Source organism: Anoplophora glabripennis, unplaced genomic scaffold, assembly GCF_000390285.2.
Source record: "Anoplophora glabripennis isolate ALB-LARVAE unplaced genomic scaffold, Agla_2.0 scaffold846, whole genome shotgun sequence".
Lineage (NCBI taxonomy): Eukaryota > Metazoa > Arthropoda > Insecta > Coleoptera > Cerambycidae > Anoplophora > Anoplophora glabripennis.
Genome location: NW_019416940.1, coordinates 70,839 through 97,991, shown reverse-complemented (window position 1 = coordinate 97,991; position 27,153 = coordinate 70,839). Strand labels below are relative to the sequence as shown.

The following is a 27,153-nucleotide window of genomic DNA, read 5'->3' as shown; positions in this document are numbered from 1 at the left end:
TTGGACGAGTATATATATATATATAGGGTGTTGTATGGCGTACTGGACAAAATTAAGGAACAAGTTCCTGAAGTCATGGTGAGTAAAAAAGTTATAATATACTTGGGATCAATTCTCCATGGTTACCGAAATATGGTTTAAAATTTAGAAATAAGTTCTTACATGTACACAGATTTCAAACTTTTACTACTATGTTTAATTCTCAAAAATAACAATAACAAAATGTCAACAAAACAAAAATAACATGCTTATTTACGTTGTTCAAAATAGATTGTGTGGCTGCTCTTAAAATCCATGGGTAATCCCTGACATTTATCAATAATTATCTGCCTCAGCTCCTCTTTACTATTAATTGGTGACACGTGCACTAAGCTTTTAAGATGGCCCCATAGATAAGGATTGAGATCCGGTGATCTCTGTGGCCGAGAATGTAGTCCTTCACGTCCGGCCCACCTATTAATATAGATAGAAGATACCCTCTCGTTAGTCGACTAAAATGAGCAGGGGCTCGATCATGTTGTGCTATCATTTGTTCTTGTAAATGTAGGAATATCTTCCAATAGTCCTGGCAATTCATTACGTAAAAAGTTGGTGTAAACTTCTCTTGTAAGGCGCTCTTCAAAAAAGAACGGCCCAATTAGTTGACTCACCGGTAAATAAAATACGTCTTACTAATTGAGGATCTGCTTGAAGTCATTGTCAAAAACGTATCCGTGAAAGTAAGTATGCTGTTCCTGATGCTGTACCTGTTGTACATCATAAGGATACAATAGATTGCTATGTAATGTTAGCCATACTCTCCAATAAGGAACATCGGTACGTGCTGAAATTCTCCTTGTATTTGATTCTGGACTGTCTCCAATTATCTGCAAAATGATTTCTTGTTCAATACAATTTTGCTGCTCAGGACGTCCATAGTTAATTGACATTGCTTGGACCATGCGTTCGCAGAGGTCGAAATACATAATCAAATGTTTGACGATTTTGCACTCTTCTGTTTGGAAGCCGTCGTTGATACTCTACCAGCAGCTCGCTAATTTCCACCACAAAATCCATAAATGTAAACTATGTCCACTTCGTTTGAAAACATCACATGCATGTTGATAGAAAAGGTATTACTAGAAACTCGTTCACAAAGTTTACTACATAAACTGACGTTTATACATTTTGACATGTCAACTAGCACTTGTTCTGTTAACTAACACGTTTATAGCTATCCAGATTGATATTAAAACATTATTTCTAAACTACACTAGGGACAGAAATTAAAAAATCCCAAAATTTTGGGTGATTTTCAAATAACTATAACTTGGAGGGAAATGGTCGTAGAGAGAATAAAAAATTAAGGGAATTGAAGCTTCAAGTGTCTAGTTTTCAGATCTGCAGTTTAAAATATTTTAGCATAAGCAGTTTTTGAGTAATCATAAGAAAATCAAAAAAAAATTTTTGCTTTTTTTAAAGAGGCCTATGGATTTAAATTTTTTTGGTAATTTCATCATAAGGCTCTTTTAGATATTTTAATTATCTTCAATTTGAGCGGTTCCGGAGCCTTGTACGATTATTTGTCGCTGAGTTATCGTCGATCAAAGCAAAAAAGTAATTTTTGACTTTGGCAATCAATTACTCGGTAAATAATGATCGTACAGAAAATCCAAGTAGGGTTGTGAAAACTGCAAAGTACTGTCTATAATTCGTAATTATGGGTTTTTGATAAAAAAAAAAAATTTGAAAGTGAAAATGTTGGTTAGAACGTAAAAATTGCATAATTAGGGATATTTGAATAACTTGGCATAACTTTGCAAATAATGAACTGAGGATATTGACAGTAACTTTTCAACCTCAAAGTGTCCTATAGAAACCCTGATTATTTCAAAACGCTGCTATTTTTTTTTCTTAGTGCCCGGAGTGATTAAATTTGTCGTTTTTGCTGAAAATCAATGTAATAAGTAATTTTTCACTTTTTATTCATTTTTTTAAGTTAAAAATGATTTTTTAGCAATAATCCATATTTTCTTTATCAAAAAACCTTCATGATTCTAACAAAAAATATCAAGAATTATTTTTTCAAATTTTTTTTAACATATCCACAAGCTTCACAAACGTCAAAAAAATTTGGTTGATTTGACGTTGCAGATCACAGTTTAATATCGGGTATTGCCGCCTCTTTGTTCCTAATCACCGATTCTAAGCGGTCTCGCATATTAATGCACCGCCAGATGTCTCTTTGCGTAATTCCTTGCCAAGTTTGTAAAAGAGCCTGGGTCAATTGATGGTGATTTTGTAATTGCGGATAGTCTCGTCGTCATCGACGCACGAGCATGTCCTAAACATGCCCTATAGGGTTCACGTCGGGACTTATAGGTTACCACATTGATGGCGTGAAGAAACTTTCTCGTACGTTTTGTGGTATGAAGATGAGCATTATCCTTTATGAGAATGAAACGATTCCTCATTCTTGTACGCATGGGCAGAGCATGTGGAAACCGGTGAAGTTATTAATTATGCAATTTTTACGTTTTTTCTGACCAACATTTTCACTTTGAAAAAATTTTTTTATCAAAAACCCATAATTACGACTTGTACATAATACTTTGCAGTTTTCAGAACCCTGCTTGGATTTTCTGTACGACCATTATTTCCCGAGTAATTGATTGCCAAAGTCAAAAATGATTAACCATGGAGAACTGAACCCATGTATATTATAACTATTTTATTCAAAATGACCTCAGGGACTTGTTCCTTAAGTTTGTCCAGTACGTCATGCAACACTCTGTATATTGAATATCCATAAATTTGGACGAGAAAATACTTCTTTCATATCTACCACGTCGTTGTGTAAAGATTAAAATAGTCTTCCTTTTCTCCTTATTCCAATTCAATCGAGCTCTCGAAATCGAACTATTTTTCCTTATTACTACAAATTCTTCAACGCTTTTCATGAAAATACTGTAATCATTACTACATGCAATAGTTTTGTTCCAACAGTTATTAAAAAATACATTTCATTTATTCCAGTTTTAAAAAATATTGAATTTGCCCACTTAGCAGAGCAATTTATCTGAGAGACCCTAAAGAGTTTTTTTGAAGGTAATAAAAACAGAAGCTGGTTTGTAAATAACTCACTTGAGGATCTTGGGATCAAGTAAAAAGTATCGTTTCAAAGATTAAAGTGGGGCACTCCTCAATTAACTTGAACTTTTTATGACTTCAATGAGATATGAAACTGAAAGAATAGACCAAAAAAAGTAATGGGGTACGAGCGAGTTTATCTTTTTATGACTGATGCTGCGTAGTTTTACTTTCTTTTAAAATTATATCTGAATTGAAATGAAGTTACACAGCGAGAGTTATTAATCAAATGAAAAGTACAAATTTTACTTGAAAACCGCTTGATTTTTTTTAATGTTCGTGGCTCATTTGCATTGACATTAAAAAATGGTGGCTTTAAAATAAATAACTTGTCGCGAAGCTTACAAAAACAATCTTCTTTAACTAAAGTATTTTCCATAGCAGATTCGGTCTCTGACACTTTGTTTTTTTCATATAGTTGAATTAAAAATGTAACATCCAGCGACCAATACTGATAAGCTTACAAAAGTTACTAAGTGGACAAGACCATAAGTACAGTTTCAAAAGTTAATTAATAAGCTTGACTCTTTGTTTAAAAAACAACACAAACCTTTTATGGAAAATTAAATATTTTATATTGCACTCACAATTTGATAAAAGACGTACAACAGAAAAATTGGATTAAAAAGTAGACTTTTCCTTCTGACATTTTACTAAAATAGAATCTGAGCCTAAGCAAACACCATCGCCAAACTCGAGCAAACCAAAACACGTTCTAACCACTCCACATTGCTACATGCTCTCTCAGTGTCATATATTTCCGAAGCTATTCACGTTTAAAAATTTAATAGGCGCTCTCAAAGAGAACCGAAGGGTTGATTGCGACGAGCGGCGTACAAAATATGCTTTTGAGGTTAAGAGCTTGTGAGAGAACTAATGGAAATAAAATAAAGGAATGATACGTATATTCAGAAATGTTGAAAATATACGTTTTATATAGGATGAACCTTAAATGTACATGTACAGAGCCTTCTTAAATGATTACAAGCCACATGACCAAGAATTTTGTTTCCTTCACGTTGTCAATTAAATTCTGGTAAAAAAATTACTAAACTCTATTTTTAAACTAAGAGGAGTGAATGCCAAAGACAAATTTACACTGCAAAAGTTACTAAAAACTACCCCAGATAGCATCAGCACAGAAGATAATACTGGATTAAACTTCTGTGGCATCAGACTATCAAGTATATACTCACTGCAAGTGTTTAACCTCATTTTGAGTACAATAAGCTTTCATTACTTTTAAATGAGGTTATTAAGTACCTATTCAAAATAACGTGCAATGAATAAATATCTAATTCTAGGTTTATTTAACTTTTATATATATTTTTTTAAAATAGGAGGTACTTCCTACATAACATTGAAAAACTGAATATGAATGAAGTAATATACTACGAACCAAACATATATAAATGATTCCAGTTTTCACTTTTTAAAAACAATTTTATTGATTCACATTTTTACATCTAACATTGGAGTAATTATATAATGGTGTTTTTGTTACTTTGAATTGTTGCATTTCTACGAACTACGTTTATTAAGTTACCGGATAATTGCCAAATAACTGATAACTGAACTACGTTCGTAATATATCATCTGCAGGTGTTCAAAGTAACAAAATAAGTTTTTATAATTTATAATATTATTGGTAAAAATTAGGGACAAATCATGTCTTTAACAATTTTCTGAATTATTCGACGAGTCAGTATCCATATCGCTCTCGCTATTATTAATTGATATAATTAAAGGTTCAATGAGATCGTCCATAATTCCGTCAAGTGTTCCCATTTTTTCTTCCTTCTTAATCACATGTTCTACACATTTTTTCCAGTTCATATTTGTAACATTATTAAGAGCCTCTATTAGTAGTTCCCTTACGTCCTTCAATTTATGTTTTATTTTTGCTTGCCACTTCATTCTTCACCTGTGCCCAAATCAATTCTATAGGGTTTAATTCACAATGATATGGCGGTAATCGTAACACAACTTTATTTTCTTTTTTTGCCATTTCATCAGTTATATACAAATTATATGTATCTTTATTTAGGCGAATTAAATATAATAATTGTGATCTCACCATACCTTCTTCAAATTCGATATTTTTTTATTGCAGCCATGCCTTCATATCAATTTTTTTTGTTGATGTTGTCGGAATAGCTTCTACTTTTCGACTATGGTATGATGCATTGTCCATTACAATAACAGAATTATCTGGTATTTTTTTCAAAAATTCAGAAAACCACTTTTCAAATACATTTGCATTCTTTTTGCCTTCGAAAACCAATAACGAGTCTTCAACGAATCCTTCCTCTGAGCCAGCGTGTAAGATAATAAGACGCTTTCCTTTACCGGACGGATTTTTTAATCCCGTAGACAGCCCTTCATTGAACGCCTCACGTTTGCTTTTAATATTAGTATCAACCCATACCCTTTCTTTTGTATGACCTTCATTTAACCATGTTTCATCTAAATAATAAATAGGTCTACCTTCAGATCTAAACTTTTTAATTGATATCAAGTAGTCAAGTCTCCATCTCACTATATCATCACGTTCTATCAACACACTTTTACGACTTCGTTTTAAGTATCTGCAAAAAAAAATAAAATGTTTTTATTGCAATTATACTTGCTTCGAGATATGTCTTCAACCTTACTTAAAATTAATTTGTTTCATAAATTTGTATAATGATGAACCATCTGTGGCAAATCCTGACGACTTTTTATTTCGGTTAATATTTTGTCCAAAGTTGGGATCTCATTTTTAAAGAAAAAGCTGTGTACTATACGCCTTATGGAATTCTTCATTGATTCATCCAAACATGTAACAATCCCAGGTCTTCCACCACAGTGTTTGGAAGTAGACACCCTTCCAGTAGATTTATACTGTTTTATGGCTCGATATACTGTTGATTTTGCAACACCTAAAAAAGTATAATGTGTAATATAGTTCAACAGAATAATGTTAACATAAATTTACCTAATGTCATCGCTATTTTGGATACAAGTTGGACAGTTTTAAGAGTAGGTTCATCATCTAGGCTTTTCTTGTACAAATTCAATATTGCTTGCTTTTCTGCCAGAGACAAATGCCCCAAACTGAGTTGTTTTCGTTTCCTTGGGGGCGACGGCGATGTATTTCCCGCGCCTGCCTTACTCGTGGTCGGCGCAGCATCATCCATATCCAATGGAAAATTGGAAAAAACGGATGATAAACAATATAATAAGTTGTTTAGTTCTGATAAGAACTGATTTATACGTAACTGGGATAATAAATAGAAAGAAAAGCAGGTAAAAACACAATGACAACGAACTGATGATAACTAAGAGGCAAAATGACAATAAATGTCAAAATGTAAAATTTATTAGCAGTGTAAAGTGGGCTCAAAATTAACCAATAAGAAACCACCATTTTGGCGCGCAATATTCAAAACGCTCCTCTTAGTTTAAAAATAGAGTATAACACAATAAGATCAAGACTACGTTAAAATGTAACATTTTGTTTTACCGGTTCATGATTGGAGTAATTTTTCATGATATTTCATTCAACCAATCAGATTATCTCGAGTGTAGACGCAATAGTTTCTTACTGTTTATTGTAAACAAATCATTATGACCGATGACGTAATTTTGACATTTGTGCATTTTTTAGTGGCGTCCGTCGTCCGTGTCTGTTTTCGTTCGAGTTCATTTGCTGCCATCGTTTTATTGTTTCTTTTGCTAAATCGTACATATTTCAAATAAATTAGTTGTTTTTACAGCAAAAATTTTGGCATTTCGTTGAATTACTGGTAAGTTATAGCAAAAACATTTTGAGGCTAATAACATTTTTATTTCAGAACGTATTATACCAGGATAAGATGCCTTTATTTTAACGGCTCATTTTTGAAATGGAACAATTTATTACGGAATGTCCATACGCAAACAATAGTTACGACACTTTCTTAAACCGGAAATGTGCTATTATCAAAAGATTTGAAACCAAACCCTGTATTTGCAGTGGAAAATCTGTGGGCAGACCAAAATGTTCTCGATAATATACAACAATGGATAAATCGATGTCCTACAAAGTCCGTATCAAGGATTTTTTTGTTAAGTTCATGTAAATATTCTCAAATTTAGTTTCTGTCTCTAAAATATTTTGATCTGCTCCCACTATAGTAAATAGACTATTAATACATTGTTTTTAAGTGAATTTGACCGTGGAAGTGGAAGTTGCTATGGTCAACGGGAGGTAAGTGAGGTAACTTACCTCCCTAGGGAAAAAAGCGATTTCGAGTTTGTTAATTATTATGAATGAATATTGAAAGTAATTGTACAGTTATTACATTTAGTAACATTTATAAACTATGGATAATTATTCTCCTTGCGTTTAATAATTGTTACATTTTTCTGAAAATGATTTGACTGCTCCATTTCAATCACCGGAGACTCAATATTATCTGACTGATCCATTAAAACAGCACGATGCCACGTACTACTAAAACCTGGAGTTGAAGTGTCATTGTAAAGAATCCTGTTGGCTATTTAATTTTTGTTACTTAAACTGTCAGCAACATAACTTTCTGCAATTGTGGCTGATTTCCACCCACCATGTATCTTGATTGCTAATAACTCCTGCGTTAGCCAGTAACGTTGCTGATGTTCTTCGGAATGAATGGCATGTATATGTTGAAAGATGTTCTAGTTTCAAAAACTGTGCAATCTTATTAGGAATTATAGAAAGGGTATTCTTGCAGACTGGTTGGTTGTAACATCGGCTTGGTAGCACATAAAAAAGCGTGAAATTTCTGTTTTAATTTCCAATCTAATCCAATATATTTCTTGAGAATTTCTGGGTGAGAAACAGAACCCAGACGAGAAGTAATTGTAAGCGTACGTGACAAACCATTTTTAGAATCGGGGAAATATAATTACAATAATGTCATCGAAATTTTTTAAATTGACGTTGTCCAAAGTAAGTTTGCATAACTCGGCATGCTCTTGCAATGCCTAAGACCGTCAGTACCTTCATTGGCAAATATGTGTTATCGGGTGCCTCAAAGGAAAATTGTTTTGAGCTGTTCTCTTGCAAATACGTTTGACTTTTTAGGTGTATAGCCGCCATTCTTACGTTTCAAAAAAGCTCTCAGCTTGGGATATTTTGATATATCCACGTTCTCTATAAAAATAGTTGCCTTATCATTGACTCCACAAACTCACCGGTGACTTTAAAGTTCTTGACTTCTATATGAAATATGCTAACAGTGACATTTCAGAAACACCAGTATTTTTGTTCTGGCACCATTCTTTGAAATTTTTATATGCTCGTCCGTAGCGCACTTTCGACTTCTCGGGAATAAAAATTCGCAGGCAATTCTATTTGAAAATCACTCATTTGGAAATAGTAATTCAAAACCAGCAAAATTGCAACTTTTAGGTCCTGTATCTTTAAATCTGTTATTATATTTCGAAGAATTATGGCATCAGTTAAAGCTTCTTTCAGGATTGATGGGATGTCGTGGATAGATATGGTTTTACCTGGATCTGAAATCTGAAATCTGGAATTGTGGGGAGGGCAGCTTAGAAGCTACAGCACTTAGGCCCCATTAGGCCCTTTGTACTTTCTCCCAATAGAAGATCAATCCATCTGAGCCGTTAACCAACCTATTAAAGAGAAAAAGTTGTAACGTTGCTCAGGGGGATCTCTCTAATATAGGCAATAGAAGGCCAGCGTTCTCCCAACATGGATTCTCTTGTTAACAAGGCGGCAGTGCATTCACATAGTGCATGCAGTACTATCTCGTCTTCCTGTTTACAACCCCTACAAACAGGTGTTTCACACTTTTTCGTGTGGTAAAGGCCTTTCCTTAGACAACATCGTCCAGTTTCAATATTCGAATACCTATCACCAGGCGAAGATTTAACCTAGACATAGTCCGGTATTTTGTGGATGTATCGTTGCTAGGATATTTTAGTAACTCATTATCAAATTGACAGCTATTTGTTTCGTCCAACCATTTCACAAACTCTTTGTGTGTGTTGTCCTTGATAATTTTAACAAATGCTGACATTGGAAGCACAGTGGAGGAGGCGGGTTCAAATATATCGAGGTCCGATGAACTTCTAGCCCACTCTTTATTGCCATTACACCGGTCGTGTTCCTTGATCCAGCATACAGATGTGCTGTTGGAAAATGAGGTCACGACCAGTGCCTGGTGTCATTCCCATACTGATCTAGTCAATATCTTATGATTACGTAAGATCAGTAACGCTTGTCTACCGTATGTGTAGTAGTAAAGGTTTTACCCGTAGTGCGCAATTTTTTTGGCGGCTATCCCTGCCAATTCCGTTTGTTCCAAGGTAGCATGCCCATCTATTGCCTACTGATATCGGATATGGAGAGATCTAAAATAAATTCCACATTCTGCACCTTCCTTTCTCTTTGACCCGTATGTGAAGATGTATGAAGTATTGTAAATATGAATTAATTTAATAAAAACACTATGCGTGAAAATAGCAAATCGAAATATGAATATGTTCACACAAAGGATATCACAATAGCACTAAATAGTAAAGCTGAATATAGAATTACAATGGAATATTTCGCTTTAATCTTCAGTATTATCAATATTTATTACAATTATTTCTTCTACATTTTCATTTGTACAATTCATAATAAAAGATTCTGAAACTGAAACACACAATCGCAAAACCTAATATTTATGATATATTTTTCTTTCCTTATTTTATTTTGTATGTTCATAATTGTGGAAAATGATTATTCAACAAGTTGCAAAGCAAATATTTCAAAAGTTTAGTTTAAATAAGCTGCTTTTACTAAACACAGATCCCGACGCAAACATTTTGCATAAAACTTCACTCGCAGAACTGAAAAGTTTTACTTAATTTGTTTGTTTGCTAGGTCTGTTGATAATACAATCGCTGTTCAACAGAGTCGCGATTTCTAACGAATTTACTGCTTCTTCGTATGAATACAGAGAAAATTACTTATTTTATTAATAAATGAAATGGTAAATAAAATATAATATGTTTGAGGTTTTATTTCGTGCATTAAAGCAAATAACTGTTCCACAAATAGTTAATTCTCCTAAGAGGTTAAAAATCCCACTAAAATTTAACATCACATTAGTATTTTCCTTATTACTATAAATTCGAATAAATTAAAAAAAAATAAAAATTCCTAAAAAGATCCATCAAATGAAGTCAAACAGTTTCCTTCAAAACCAAAAATCTAGGTACGCAAAAGATATTTAACTCTTGACAAAGACAACACGTAAAAAGTGGCTACTATAGAAAGATCTTACTATTTACACATTTTATTAAGACAATTTCTTTATATAGTCTCAACTTGATAGGATTTCTTATGGGGCATTCCATGCCAAATTTCTGAGGTGACCCGACCATTTTTATTTTTCTTGATTTTTTTGGTATTGGTAATTTTTTTAAATTAAAACCCCTTAAGAAGTTATCATTTGAATATTTTGGGTAAAAAATTCTCAAATACCTGTAACTATAGATATTATATTTTTTTTTCATTTTGTGCGTTTTGAGATGTAGTTTTATAAAAATAATACATTTTTCGATTGATTATTGTCAAAAAAAGTCGTCTTTCAATATGCAAATTTATGAGACAGGTTCTAGAGTGATATCTTTTTTATTCAATTTTTTTTCGAATTAAAACAAGTTTTTTTATATTTTAATTTATTATACATAATGTACGCTATTAAACCAAATTTTATGATAGAAGTAAATCGTGATGACTAATTACGAAAAATACCATATATTTAATACTACTTCTACTAATATTGTCATTATTAAGTATCTAAATTATTAACTAAATATTCCGATTTTTTTTTTCAATATTACATTTACATGTTGAACGTATCTGCAGAAAATCGTGGAAGACACTATAAACATAATCACACCCCGCAATATGATTTTAAAGAACTATTAACACATGAATTAATTACAATCACTATAGTTATTATTTACACCATAAAGGAGGTAAATTATACTTAACTGCTGCGAGGTGTATAACATTTCATCTGCTCCCACAGGTCCATGGTCCATTCTTTATGGTCCATGAAATAAAGATTAGGTTTTATTTTTTGATATTTAGACATTAGATTGGAAATTAAAACTGAAATTTCTCGCTTCTTTATGCGTAAGCAGTTAGATGTTACAACCCACCAGTCGGCAAGAATACCCTTTCTATGATTGCTAATAAGTTTGCACAGTTTTTGAAACTAGAACATCCTGAAACATATACAGGCCATTCATTCCAAAGAACATCGGTAACATTACTGGCTAATATAGGATGTATTAACAATCAAGATACATGGTGGGTGGAAATCAAATTGCAGGAAGTTATGTTGCTGACAGTTTAAATAACAAAAATGAAATAACCAATAGGATTCTTATATATAATTCAGCCACCGTTGATTCAACCACCTTTAATTACGTCGCCTAAACTTTTCTTATACTGAATTATAAAAATGAATAAAAATTTTAGCCCTTCGGTAGACTAAGTAATTACTTATAACTCGGCAGAGAAAATTAAAATTTTAATGGATAAGTTAACCCTTATTGACTAAGTTTATATATCAATAACTTTGATTAGGCTCAAATAAGTTAGAGAATATTTTAAAATTCTGTTTTCAAGTATTTAAACAGAGTTCAGTTTGTTTCCAAGGACAAAAACGCCTTGTATATATTACTATATTATTGTGGTCCTCCATATTGCGCAAATGTAATCATGTATTGGGTTGGTGCCTATTCTGTAGAAATCCTCCGGTTTTGTCTCGAAAAGCTGATCCAATCAAGCTCTTAACTCATTGTTGTTGTTAAATAGTGTAACAAAGTGATTTTCCAACACCCCACATTTGTGTTCTTTTTATTTTATTTTATGAATAAATATGATGTACCGCACCGTCATTTATTTTTGGCATTTCAAACACCGTCCGTCACCGCGCAGCCGATAGCTGGCAAATTCACACCGCGATGATAATCGTACGCCAGTCCTCTACCTGCCAGCGAAGGAATCAGTCGTGCCGAGCTCCAGCCTGCCGTCTAGCCAGCGATACGTCACCGCCTGAGTAAGAATTTTACAAGTCCCGCTTAGGAGAACTACGCAGCCGCTACCGACACGTCACCAGGACCTAGGAATTAAGCCGCCGTCAGCGTTTTAGTTCACCACGAGGCATCGTAGAGACCAGTCCAGCCGTCAGCCGTTCCAGTGAGACCTACGTCACCAGGAAGGAATTGGTAAGATTTCACTAAGTCCAGCCTGAGGAAACTGCGCAGCCGCTAGGATTCGCCGTACGAATATAGCAGACAGGCTGTATTCAAAGGTTTAGTCTACCAGGAGCTGTCGTCGCATCCAGTCGAGCCACCAGCCGCCTTTCCCGAAGATACGTCACCGCTGGAAGTAGGTGAGAATTCTACAAGTCGAGTTTATACGACCTGCGCAGCCGCCAATCCGAGACGAGGGACTTAGGAAACAAACGAAATTGGAGAAGTTAGTTCACTCCAGCCGCCGCCAACACCAGTCCACTCCGAAGACCGCTGCAGTAAGTTAGGTTCCGCGCAGATTCAATGCGCAAGTCTCTTGAGGTGACAAGAGACCTGACGAGGTAATTGTACTGCAGAGTTAGTCCTGTTCCAGCGTTCCGACCGACCAGACGTGCCCAGGAAAGAAGTGAGTCAAAGTTAGGGAACCTAGGTAAAGACTTGGCCGCTGTCCGTTTGTATTAATCATAGCTTCTCTTTTCAGTATCCGCCGTACCACGACAAGGAAAGGTGCACTGTTGTCTCTGTCCGGTGCACTGGACCTAAACTGCGAGTTCGGCTTATAGGATGTTGTCTCCCCCTTTTTCTGTCCTATGAGTTGAAACGCAGGTCGTACCGAACCGCCGACATACGACAAGGAAGGGTGCATTGTTGTCACTGTCCGATGCATTCGACCTAACTGCGCGCTCTGCTGATAGAATGTCGTGTCCCATTTCCTTTCTGTTCTATGAGTGGAGACGCAGGTCGTAGTTAATCTCGTTTCTCTTTCAGGTACGACGTGGTTGGGTGTACTGTTGTCTCTTTCCGGTACACTTAACCTAACTGCGCGTTCGGCTGATAGGATGTTGTCATCCTTTCCTCCCTTTCTGTCCTATGAGTTGAAACGCAGGTCGTAACTAATCCATCTTTCTTTCAGAGATTTTCTGCCAGCCGCCTGCCAGGATTGAGGAGCCCCGCTGTTACTGTTTTATTGCTTTTGTGTAAAGATAGTAGCCAAGTCTAGTCTATAGTTATTGATTGTAGCTTTGCTTTGCTAGATCGCTTCCTTCTTTCTGGTATCTGCACTACCGCTTACCGCCTTAACCGTTCCGCTAGCTCTGCTGTGCTTTGCTTTCGTCAGGTCACCGCTTAATACCGCCCCGTTACCGTTTTCCGTAGTCACCCTGTATATAACCGTAACCGTTAGCAATAGATTAGCATAGTGTAAATAGGTAGATTTGGACTAAATAAATGTAAATATTTCCCAATTGTGGCCTTTTATTCCTGTGTGAAGTCTAACTCTCTCTAGACCCTCTGGACATACCGTGTCTTGACTGTAGCCGCCCGCGTAGTGGTGTTTCTGCACCATAAACGGAAACTGGCGCCCGAGAAAACTGCCGTCGCTCAGGCGTCATAGTGACAATAAACGTCACAAATTTGGCGCCCGAGCAGGGACCTAAAAGAGAGAGTTAGTGAAGATTTGAAGACTCCGACCGTTTACGAACCGTCCCGACCGTTTCCGAACCGTTCCGAACCCGGCCGAAGACGTCAGAAGCCATCTGGACAACGCCAGAAGAAATTGGAGATCGAACCTAAGGCTCAAGTGTGTTAAGACACCAGAAGCCTGCATTTTCGACCAGAAAGTCCGAACTCCGCCCGAACTTTTCCGAAAGTGCTCGAAGGAACCCGATCCGAACATATCCGTGTGGGGTATCGTTTTCATGGTAATTCGACCCCAGGAATCGATTGGTGGCAGTTGCAGTTGAATCCGACTAGCCGTTTCGAAGATAGGTCTGCCGTAGCAAAGTGGGAAGCCGAAACCAAGAAAAACCAGAAGCAGCAAGCCGTTGGAATCCCAAGACACCGTCCAGGCCGTTTTTTACCGCCCTACCGGATTTTGCCCGGAGCTCTTGGCGACTCCGGTCGAAATTTTTACCAGGCGTGTGACCCCTCGTGGAATAGGTACTTGGGGGCGTAGAATCGATTGCCGTTAGTTTCATTCCGATCCGACGAACCGTTTCGAAAAACCGTTTACCAATCTCACAAATCGGGATGAAATTTGGGGAAACCTGCCTTCGGCGATCCCTGGCATTCCGGCCGACCATATATTAGAGACCGAACCCGCCACCCCGGATTTTACCCGGAATTTCGAAAAATCCGGTGTCAACGCGTACCTGGCTTGTGACCCCTCGTTTAGCAGTAAATCGAGGGCGCAGAATCCAACGCTGATAGTTTCAGCCCGAACCGCTGAAACGTTGAAGAGATAGCACCTGGAGAGTTGGTGTTGAGACCGCAAGCCGAACAGACGTGTCAACTGGAAGAGCTCCGCAGCTATCACCGCCCGGATAGTTGGTGTTGAGACCGCAAGCCGAACAGACGTGTCAACTGGAAGAGCTCCGCAGCTATCACCGCCCGGAGAGTTGGTTCTGAGACCGCAGAACGAACAGACGTGTCGATTGAAGAGCTCCGCAGCCTTCACCGCCGCAAGACCAGAAGAAGACATGACATCAAACGAGGAAACCCGAATCCTGACCGACCCTGAACCAGCCGTAGGACCCGGAAGCTCCGACTTAGCAGATTTCCGACTGAGCTGGATATATAAGCTCAGAAAGGAGCAACTGGATATGGAACTAGAGAAATTCCGCCTAGACGTCTCTGGGACCGTAGAAGAGAAAAAGAGGCGACTAGTAAGGTTTATTAAGGACGGCTGTGCTTCACCGCAACCAATGCACACCGCCCCCGCTTTCGTCATACCACCGCCACCGCCCCTGGTCGTGCCGACCACAGCAAGTGCTCCGCTGGTCAGCAACCCCTCTGCACCGCTTAGCATCAGTACCGTATGTGAGAGAGTAAGGAAGTGGAACCTGCACTTCAATGGAAGGACTGATCTCGTGGAGTTCTTGGAAAACCTCTGCGAATTCCAGGAACACAGCGACATACCAACGTCGGCCGTATTACCCGCCTTGTATGAAATATTTCAAGGCAACGCTTTAGCCTGGTACCGGAACAACCGCGAATTATGGAACTGTTGGGACGATTTTATTGGCGACTTCAAACAGTTCTACCTGCCCGCCAATTATGAGTCGTTCCTGGAAGAACAAATATTCCAGCGCCGCCAGAAAGTAGGGGAGTCCGGCCGAGACTATCTAGTCTCCCTACAGACCCTGCTACGCCGACATGGAGGATTCTCGTCCGACCGAGCCCTCCAACGCCTGTATGGAAATTTGCTCCCCGAATACCGGCAGTACATCCGCCGAAGCGAAATCCAGAGTCCTCGTGACCTGATTCGCCAGGTGGAAGAGTACGAAGCTCTGCAGAGAGAAATCGCGGCTAATCGACCTGCCAAACCAACCGCGCCGTCTCCGCCTAACTTCGTCCGGAACCAGACACCAGTAGCTGTCCTACCGCCCGTAACATCACCACCAGAAAGGACTCAGACAACTCCGACAGTCAGATCTGATCCGCCAAGAACCACCCGACCAGAAGAAACACCGATTGAGACAACCCCGATTAGACCACAGACCGTAAGACATGTCCGAACACCAGAAGAACGACCGTCGACTTCCGCCGCCAACGTCCCTTCTGACCGCAACGCTATCTGCTGGCGTTGTGGGAAGAGTGGACATTTTCGAAGTCAATGTCGAGCACCGCCCCGCCTTTTCTGCTCCAGATGTGGACAGTCTGGAATTATGACTAGGGACTGCTCATGTTCCCAGTCGGAAAACTAGACCGGAACCGTACCGTTACGAGGCCTGTACCGTTCCGCCCTAGTCTTGCCTCGCAAACCATATCCGCCCGCCACCCGGACAATCGACCGCACGTACCAATCCGGATTCAGGGAAAGACCTTCTTGGCCCTGATCGACACCGGAGCAGCACGCTCATATGTAGGAGACCGAATCCGTCAACTAGGCCTACATTATGAGACCGCTACCGCACCGCCCGTTCAGCTAGCGAATGGTAACTTGGTGACCGTAACCGAGGTTTACCAGATCAAATTCCGGATAGGGAGTAAAGAATTTGATGAGAGGCTATGGTATCTCACAAATTTATCCTCCGATGTTGTGCTAGGAATGGACATCCTGCGCAAGCACAACTTCCTGATAAGTCCGTCCGCTGCCACCGTTAGCCTGGATAACACCGTCATCTCGTCGACACCAAGCCCCGATGTAGATCCCTTGGAAGTTCTGTCGTCAGCCCCATCACCAACGGAGGAAGAGAAGCTAGAATCCTTCCTGGAGACCGAGTTACCTAGTTTCAAGGATTTACATGGTACTACCGGCTTGATACAACACCATATCCGCCTGTCACAGTCCGAACCGATCAAACAAAGGTACCGCCCGCAAAACCCGAAAATGCAGGACATTATCAACAAGGAGGTTGATGAAATGCTGCACAACGGGATAATAGAGCCGTCCGACAGCCCGTGGAGTTCACCCGTCGTCATCGTCCGCAAAAAGGATGGAAAACCTCGATTCTGCATCGACTTCCGAAAAGTCAACGAGGTTACCGAGAAAGACGCCTACCCGTTACCGTACATCAACGCGATACTGGACAAGCTCCGCAAGGCCAGATATATCTCCAGTTTAGACCTCAAGCAGGGATACTGGCAGATTCCACTTACTGCCGAGAGCAAACCGATCACTGCTTTCACCGTCCCCGGCAGAGGCCTGTTCCAGTTTCGAGTCATGCCTTTTGGACTTCACTCGGCTCCAGCTACATTCCAACGACTCCTAGATAGGATCATTGGACCGGAAATGGAACCCTATGCGTTTGCCTACCTGGATGACATCATTGTATTAGGGGAAACCTTTGAAGAACACCTGGACAATTTACGAGAAGTATTCCGCCGACTACGAATGGCTAACCTGCAGCTAAACCCCGACAAATGCGAGTTCTGCAGGAAGTCGCTCAAATACCTAGGACATATCGTCACCGCTGAGGGGATTCAGACAGATCCTGAAAAGGTGGACTCGATCAAGAAGTTCCCCACCCCTCGAAACATCCGAGACGTCCGCCGCTTCCTAGGAATGGCTTCCTGGTACCGACGCTTTGTACCGTCATTTTCCCAGATTGTGACTCCGTTAACCCGATTACTCCGGAAAAATCACCGTTTCAAGTGGACCAGTGACCAAGAAGACGCCTTCAACCACTTGAAGAACTGCCTGACCGAAGCTCCGATTTTAACCTGTCCGGACTTCGAACAACCGTTTACCCTCCAGACCGATGCCTCCGATCATGGACTGGGAGCAGCTCTGACCCAGAATATCGACGGATACGACCGAGTGATAGCGTATGCTAGTCGCACACTGTCGCCTGCCGAAAAGAATTACTCCGTCACTGAACGAGAGTGTTTGGCTATAGTGTGGGGCATAGAGAAGATGAGACCGTATCTTGAAGGCTATCACTTCACCGTCCTGACCGACCATCAATCTCTGCGATGGCTGCATTCCATCAAAAGTCCTGCCGGCCGTCTAGCCCGATGGAGCGTATTCCTGCAGCAATACGACTTCGAAATTAAGTACCGCAAGGGAACCCTAAACCGAGTAGCCGATGCTCTGTCCCGTCAGCCGATAGAAGGAACTTCTTCTGCACCAAGTACCGGAGAACTATGCGTCCTGAATGAGCCGCCAAACTGTTCATGGTATAGCAGAAAGAAGTCGGAAGTCGAAAGAAACCCTGAAGCATTCCCGGATTATTGCATACGCAATAACCGTCTGTTCCGCCACTTCTGGGATTCCAGCGACTTAACCGAACCCGATCTATCCGATCCATGGAAGCTATGCGTCCCCACGCCGCTCCGCTCAGCGGTTTTGCAAGAGAACCATGATGCTCCGTCCGCTGGACACATGGGAATTGCTAAAACCATCGCTCGCATGTCACAAAAGTACTATTGGCCTGGTATGTTCCGCGATATCGCCAAGTACGTACGAAGTTGTATGCAGTGTCAGCGGTACAAGCCGTCTCAGCAACAAACTGCTGGGAAGATGCAACCGTCCACCAACCGCCAACCATGGGAAACCGTCAGCACCGACCTAATAGGGCCCCTTCCGCGATCCAGTAAGGGAAATAACTTCTTGATAGTTTTTCAAGATCGTTTTACCAAATGGATCCAATGCCGTCCGCTAAGGAGTGCTACCGCCCGGAATGTCAGTCAAGCTCTCTACGAGGAAATTATTACCCGTTTCGGATGTCCCCGCACCATTATCAGTGATAATGGCACCCAGTATGACAGCCGTGTTTTCCGGTCCTTGTTGGAAGAGTTTGGTATCCAGCACCGTTTCACCCCGCCGTACACACCGCAAGCAAACCCGGTCGAACGTGCCAACCGTACGATCAAAACTATGATAGCCCAGTACTGCGAGCAGGATCACAAGAAATGGGATCAACACCTGAGTGACCTGCAGCTGGCCATCAATAGTTCAAGACACGAATCCACCGGATTTACGCCCGCATTCTTAAACTTTGGACGGGAGTTGCATCTACCGAAGACCGTATATCGGGAGAATGCTGAAACCCCCGCCGAACCGCCTGAAGACAACCAAATCCCGGTTATGCACACCGACCGTCTGGAAAAGCTAACCGAAGTGTTTCAGCTAGTGCCTGTAAAGCTAGCACAAGCTTTCACGTCCCAAAGCCGCTACTACAACCTCCGCCGCCGTGAATGGCGTTGTTATAAAGGTGACCGTATCATGAAACGGGAAAACCCTCTGTCATCCGCAATCAAGGGTTTCGCCGCGAAGTTAGCACCAAAGTATTCCGGACCATATACCGTTACCGATGTCGTTTCACCGGTGGTATACAATCTTAAGTCAGATACCGGAAAGAGGATTCACCGAGTCCATCTTAAATACCTAAAACCGTTTGCCTCTTCCAGTGTCGAGCGCTAGATTGCCGCCACCGCCACGCCGCCAGCCCGGGGAACCACCCCGAGGAGCCCCCGTGCCACCCACACAGAACCTCCGCGTGGACGCGAAAAGAAAGCGCCGTTGGGGGATTATTCGGCAAGCTCGAGCCCAGTTGGGAGCCCGCTTCCTTGCCAATACCGCAGGTCGGAAGCCTACCCGCCCCACAAAACCGCCCACCACGAAAGGCAAAGCTGATCCACCCAGCCGACCAGAGAACCGCACACCATTGTCGGGGATAACGATAACAACATCGTGTTGTTCCCTGGCTGACATATCCCTGCCGCCCGATCGCCAGATAACCACCGCTCCAACTCCGGCTCCGACACCACCGGCCCCGAAGAGCCACCAACCTCTGACTCCTACCGCCTTCCTGACTGACCGGATAAGCCAATACCCGAACTCCCGGGAATGGGATGACGAACTGTACCAGGCCGTCTCCGCCGTCAGACCCGTTGACATACCCCCAACAGAAAGGTGGCGGTACCGATGTCAAACCGGGGACGGGAGAACCAGATGGGTGACAGTGTGGCCCCGAGAAATATAACACCCAAACCGGAAAAAGAAACCCCAATTATATTTTTCATTATCCGTCCAATTCTTTATGTTTATTTTTGTAGCTTACACCAGAAATAAAAGTTTATTTTCTATATAAAGATGTTTTTTTTATTTTCCAGACCGAAATCTTCTTTCAGATGGAGGCACCGAATCTCGAACTACATGTATCCCAGGCCGACCAAGACCTAGTCTTATTGGCGCTGGAAGATGCGCTGCAGGAAGATTCCGACCGACCCGGACCGTCACGGAACCTCTCCGAGGAAATATCGATCCAACCAGCCAAGGAATCATCCGACACCGTCCCTATGGAATGGAAGTTGACGAACTCCCCCACCGAAACACCACTCATACTAACCCCGCAGGCACAACCCGAGTTGGGTATTCAACCCATATCTTCCCAAGCAGCTACCATGGTTACTGACCCATTAGAAGTAACCTCCGAAATAATCCGCCAAGTCCAGGCCAAGTGGGAGGAGCCGCAAACAACCTCGCCACCAACCCGCCAAGATTGTCCACTTTACTTACCAGTGGATCGTTGGGAGTTATGTTGGCGATGTGGCTATCCTGGCCATTCCCGTCGAACCTGCACCCGGACACGACGCCTGTTTTGCTCCCGATGTGGGAGATATGGCATAATGTCCAAGGACTGTACATGCGAAAACCGCCCGCATGCCATCCCCAGCCGCAGCCGTTTATCCACAGTTCCTCGACACCGTTCCCGCTCACATCCAGGACACCTGACCGCATCCAGAGGAGTTCAGTGTTATTTCCCGGACATTTTCCGCCGAACCGAAACCGCTTCCAAGGGCATCCAATGCAGCTTGCTGTCCTAAGAACCGTAATCCGTTCCGACCAGAATTACCGTTTTTTTTAGATTTTTCTTTTCTAGGGTAAAATACTGTTCAGCACTGAAAGCTGTAGAGGATAAATTATTTTGGTTTATATAGAATCTCTTTTCCGAAATTAGTTTTTGATTTTGTTAAAGGTGAACATATCCCCAAATAAAGTTTACTAACCTGTGTGGGGTATGCGCCTTGTAATTTAGGGATTTATTTAGGAAAAAAATAAATATTTCATTTTTATTTTTTAGCGGAAGTAAGAGGGGGGTATAACAAAGTGATTTTCCAACACCCCACATTTGTGTTCTTTTTATTTTATTTTATGAATAAATATGATGTACCGCACCGTCATTCATTTTTGGCATTTCAAACACCGTCCGTCACCGCGCAGCCGATAGCTGGCAAATTCACACGGCGATGATAATCGTACGCCTGTCCTCTACCTGCCAGCGAAGGAATCAGTCGTGCCGAGCTCCAGCCTGCCGTCTAGCCAGCGATACGTCACCGCCTGAGTAAGAATTTTACAAGTCCCGCTTAGGAGAACTACGCAGCCGCTACCGAAACGTCACCAGGACCTAGGAATTAAGCCGCCGTCAGCGTTTTAGTTCACCACGAGGCATCGTAGAGACCAGTCCAGCCGTCAGCCGTTCCAGTAAGACCTACGTCACCAGGAAGGAATTGGTAAGATTTCACTAAGTCCAGCCTGAAGAAACTGCGCAGCCGCTAGGATTCGCCGTACGAATATAGCAGACAGGCTGTATTCAAAGGTTTAGTCTACCAGGAGCCGTCGTCGCATCCAGTCGAGCCACCAGCCGCCCTTCCCGAAGATACGTCACCGCTGGAAGTAGGTGAGAATTCTACAAGTCGAGTTTAGACGACCTGCGCAGCCGCCAATCCGAGACGAGGGACTTAGGAAACAAACGAAATTGGAGAAGTTAGTTCACTCCAGCCGCCGCCAACACCAGTCCACTCCGAAGACCGCTGCAGTAAGTTAGGTTCCGCGGAGATTCAATGCGCAAGTCTCTTGAGGTGACAAGAGACCTGACGAGGTAATTGTACTGCAGAGTTAGTCCTGTTCCAGCGTTCCGACCGACCAGACGTGCCCAGGAAAGAAGTGAGTCAAAGTTAGGGAACCTAGGTAAAGACTTGGCTGCTGTCCGTTTGTATTAATCATAGCTTCTCTTTTCAGTATCCACCGTACCACGACAAGGAAAGGTGCACTGTTGTCTCTGTCCGGTGCACTGGACCTAAACTGCGCGTTCGGCTGATAGGATGTTGTCATCCTTTCCTCCTTTTCTGTCCTATGAGTTGAAACGCAGGTCGTAACTAATCAATCTTTCTTTCAGAGATTTACTGCCAGCCGCTTGCCAGGATTGAGGAGCCCCGCTGTTACTGTTTTATTGCTTTTGTGTAAAGATAGTAGCCAAGTCTAGTCTATAATTATTGATTGTAGCTTTGCTTTGCTAGATCGCTTCCTTCTTTCTGGTATCTGCACTACCGCTTACCGCCTTAACCGTTCCGCTAGCTCTGCTGTGCTTTGCTTTCGTCAGGTCACCGCTTAATACCGCCCCGTTACCGTTTTCCGTAGTCACCCTGTATATAACCGTAACCGTTAGCAATAGATTAGCATAGTGTAAATAGGTAGATTTGGACTAAATAAATGTAAATATTTCCCAATTGTGGCCTTTTATTCCTGTGTGAAGTCTAACTCTCTCTAAACCCTCTGGACATACCGTGTCTTGACTGTAGCCGCCCGCGTAGTGGTGTTTCTGCACTATAAACGGAAACTGGCGCCCGAGGAAACTGCCGTCGCTCAGGCATCATAGTGACAATAAACGTCACAATAGCTGCATTCAAAGGCAATTTGTTGTTAACACACCAATTATTAAAAGTCAAAAGACGTCGTTGCAAATTTTCGCAATCGCACAAACCGTCAATTCTACAATATAACTTCACATCATCAGCTTACAGAAGGTATCGAACATTAATAAAAATTATGAATAGAAGCGGACCTAGTATTGAACCCTGGGGAACGTCGGAAGTCTGAGAAAATCAGTTAGATAAGATAGAAACAGTCTGAGCAAATCATCACAAAGTTGTTAAGTTTTTGCAGTAGCAAAAAATGATCAATCTTGTCAAACGCTTTTGAGATATCAGTGTAAATATCATACACCTGTCCTCCCTGATCAAGAACTTCAGATATAAATTGTGTCTTACATGTAAGATTCGTAGTGGTGGATCGCCCCTGTATAGAACGTGTTTTTCAGGTATGATCATATTACAGACGTGATACACAATATAAGAATGCAAGAGTATTTCCAGAATTTTACAAAAATTACTCAATATGGAAATGGGCTGTAGTTCGCAAAATCGTTTCTTGCTTCTTTTTTATGAACAGGTCTAATTATTTTTATAGCAGTAAATACGTCTGATTCCGAAATGTGTAGCTTGTTCAGGATGTTCTCACTAAACAGTATCAAGTTTACAGAATTATTAGGTGTTTCAAAAGCGTTCGAGAAACAAGTAGCAAATGTATTCACAATATCTTGAGGGTCCTCTATACTTTCGTTATCAAATGTCATGGTAGATGGAATGAATACAGTGTGGATACAAATTGTGGAATATTGCTTATATTTCTTAAAATATTCGCCATATCAAAAACATGTTTTAATAAAAGTGTTAGGGGAAATTATTTCCCGTTTAGTGATATCAAGCAATCTTTCGTATCACAAAAAATGTGGTTGCCAAGGTAACCGACTTAATTTTTTTAAACGGCACCATATACTTTTTTTGGTGAAAATTAATACAATGGACTTTTCTAAATACGATACCTACAATACAATTTTAACGGGGTCACATAAGAAAAAAATACAAACAATTTAAGTTTTCTATTATGCTTTTGACACTGTTTATCAAAATAATTATTAACATCAAGTTAGCCATGCCAAAATCAGAACAATGTGAAACTGTCACTAGCTGTCAGTTGCTTGTAATTGTGTGCACTGTTGCAGTATACGTACATTTTTTACTCAATTTTCTGTGTACTTAAGTACTTAGTAAGTTATAATGGCGCTTGAATTAAGTGAAACGGAAAGAATACCTACAGGTTTTAATGGTGACAGGAAGTATGCGAATTCCACAATTTGTATCCACACTGTATAGCGCAACCGCTTAGAATTAACATACCTACATCCAGAAATTATTAGGATTATTATTGAGAGAACGCTCAGCTTCTGAAATGAAATTGGAATAGGTAATTCGCGCTCGAGACTTAAATGACGATCTTAGCGTTTTGAACTCCTCATAATTACTAATGGATCTTGTAGCTCTATACCGCTTATAACCTTTGTTCTTTAATTTCCATTGAGAGATAATCACATTGCTGAACCACTTATGAAATTTTCTAGTGTGATTTACATATTTACTTTTGGTAAAATGCTATACTAAAACACCGTTTGGGATATCGTAAAAAGTGTTAATGGCATCATCCACATCAGACACCGAAGAAAGAATAGACCAAACAACTAAAGAAAGTTCAAGATGTAGCGGTACGCTGCAATTACATTAAGTACCTGCCTCAATAAATATATTTTGCTTTCTGGGAATTTACGAGCCATATAAATTATATTTTGAATTATTCGAGATTATTCCAAATAAATGTATTTAGCAAATGCGATTAGAATAAGTAGGCTGTAAACATAAATTAGTTATTATTTATATATTGTACATAAGCACAAACCGCGTAGACAATGACCCGGATAAGTGTTAATTATGATAGGGTAATAAAAGTAGGTACCTGGGGACGAGGATAAAACCGAAAACATTTCGAGGCACGAACGAGAAGTTTTGAAGCCTAGTTCCTGCTCGGTTGTGTCTCGTGTTACCAGCGAAATTAGTAGAATAAAGTTTTTCATGCTACTTAGAGTTTTTCTCTTCAATTGAAGACCAAACCACTGTAAAGACACAAATTATGGAAATCAGCTTTTTTATAATTTAGACAAGATAAATTTAAAGGAAATGCATCGGTATTATTAATTGATATAGAGTTTAAATCTGAACTTCCCAATTGAACTCCCGAATAGACGTTTACTGGCGATATGCTGTCACGTTTTGTCATATTGCAAATGAACGTCATATCGCCGATAAGGTCCATTTTATTGAATAGCCCGTGGAGTCGCCGTAAGTGTTGGACATACTGTTGGCGGTTTGACTGTTTGTTAAGAGTTCGTAATAAAGAATCCCTTTTCAATCCCACCAGACGCATAATAACGTCTTTCGAATATGAAGTTCTGGTATTGTTCGCGAAGTTGCTGTTTTTTTAAAAAGGTTCGATCAAACAGGAGGCCGACTGTCCGCTCGGACCGAGCCGCCCGTCTACCGCGAACTTTGTGTAACATAAAATTGTATTATACTGGTTAAATAAAAAGTGGTCTCCCGCAGCGGATCAATCTAGTTCGCAGCGGACAGAGGAGCACTTGTGATTTTCTACAAAGTCCGCGCGGACTGGAATAGCTGACGAGGCGGAAAAATTAATAGATCTTGCGCGGGAGTGTTTTTTATATGATGTTCGTCGTCCTGACTATCTTTTTTCATGTATTTCATGCACCCATCTTCTTTCTCGTCTTGCTTGATTGATTGAAAGCGAACAGAAGAAGCAATTCTTCTTCGTCAGAGGAACTGCTGGACATATTGAATAAAAAAACACGAATTCAAGAAAGAATGTATTGACGAAACCAATACACTCTTAGCAACGACTTTTTTCATACTTATTCGCCTCGATTAGTCCGCATTCTGTCTGACTAACCTATTCCGCGGCAGACTTTGGTCATTCCGTCCGCGCGGACAGTTCGTCTCCTATTTGATCGAGACTTTAACCATTCTTTCCGCTGTTTCAAGTTCACTTACAGACACTATTTTTCAACACCAATGCAATGCGATGAAGAAAACGTTCCTTATGACCATGCATTGATCGATGACGGGCAGAGCAAACCAGTGGCAATAGCGGAGCGTTGATTCTTATTGTTTTCGTTCAAAACATGTGGGACCCAAGCAACGAGTGTTTGCAGGTGGTTTACTACTCCTTTGTGATCACATCCCATCTCCAATTGGCCAATTTACTTGTTGATTATCTTGGATTTTGCTCTTTATCAAATTCAACAGAGCGTCTGGAATGATTCATGTCTTTAAGGTTGAAATCACCTTCTTTAAAACGCGAAAACGATGGACAGGCCGTTGGTTCATATGGCACACATTTTCCGAGCAGCTTGAACGGCTTTAGCATTGTCCCCGTTTTGATTAAAAACAAAAGGAAGTACGTGACGGAAATGGTCAGTTTTATCAACCTGATATTCCATTTAAAAAAAAATAATTATAATCAAGCAACCAAAAATACAATCTGATAGAGCAATAAGTCCTACTTCGAATGACGTATCAATTTGAAACTGCGCTTAATTTTCATGTGAAGTTTTAAATTTGAAAAAAAAAACGGACATTACTTATTCCACAACTTATTATAAAAATTATTTTATTATAATTCCATGAAGAATATATTACTTTTATTTCAGTAAAATGAACATAATACTATTATATTGAATTCTACAGTTTATACAGGCTGTTATAAATTCGCTTCTTACTACAGGGATTTCGGAAACGGTAAGAGATACGAAGTAGCTTAAATGAGAGCAAAGTTGCATAATCGGGGGACCAATATTATGCCTCTAAAAAATCATGTTTAAAATTTTTGAAATCCTTTTCTGTTTCATTTGCCTTGTCTGAGATGATATTGTAAAAAGAACACTTTCTCATGGCAACTTCTTGCCCTTTATCGAATGGCATAATCAATTTTTATATGTAACGTTTCGTCTCCCCAGGACCATCATCAACTTAATTTTTTTAAATACGTTCCTGGAAATTTTATTACATTTTTTGCAAGCCTTGGTGACCCCCAATACTGTACTGTCTCAGCCCGAACCAGAATCATACGTTTTATCTCGAAACATTCATCTTCAATGGATTCGTTTCAAAATTTATCTAAATTTTTTATTTAGATTTCTTTGTTTATTGAATTATCGTACACTATAAGTGTGGTTAGATCCTGTGAAATCCATCTAGTTATTTAAACTATAACCCCCACGCATTAAAATAAAACATTAAAGTTTTATTCCCGTGTCCATAGTTATTTCTAAGCTTCTCGAGTGCCCAAAATTCCTATCTATTTTTTTCAGGATATTCATACAAATACATCTGGCATGCTCTTTCACAGTTGCGGTTACAGATATATTAAATTCAGATAATATTGCGCTGATCTTCATTTTCAACCTTTGCCAAAACGAAAATGTTTTTGAACATTTACTGAAATTTTTTGAAGAATAATATTCACTTGGCGTTTTGGTTGTTCATAATATGCATTTTTAAGAATTAATTTGTCATAATAAACTTAAAATTGCAATAATGTTT

The 27,153-nt window shown here is 40.1% G+C and overlaps 1 protein-coding gene and 1 pseudogene across 1 annotated transcript in view; one reads left to right on the top strand and one right to left on the bottom strand.

Annotated features, from left to right (window-relative positions):
* The window catches only part of LOC108913644, a 41,532-nt pseudogene extending 35,224 nt beyond the window's left edge, over nucleotides 1-6,308 (bottom strand).
* LOC108913643 (gonadotropin-releasing hormone II receptor-like) overlaps nucleotides 1-27,153 on the top strand; it is a gene marked incomplete at its 3' end in the record, with an annotated part of 157,832 nt that overhangs the window by 65,398 nt on the left and 65,281 nt on the right. The gene's annotated exons all lie outside the window — the stretch shown is intronic.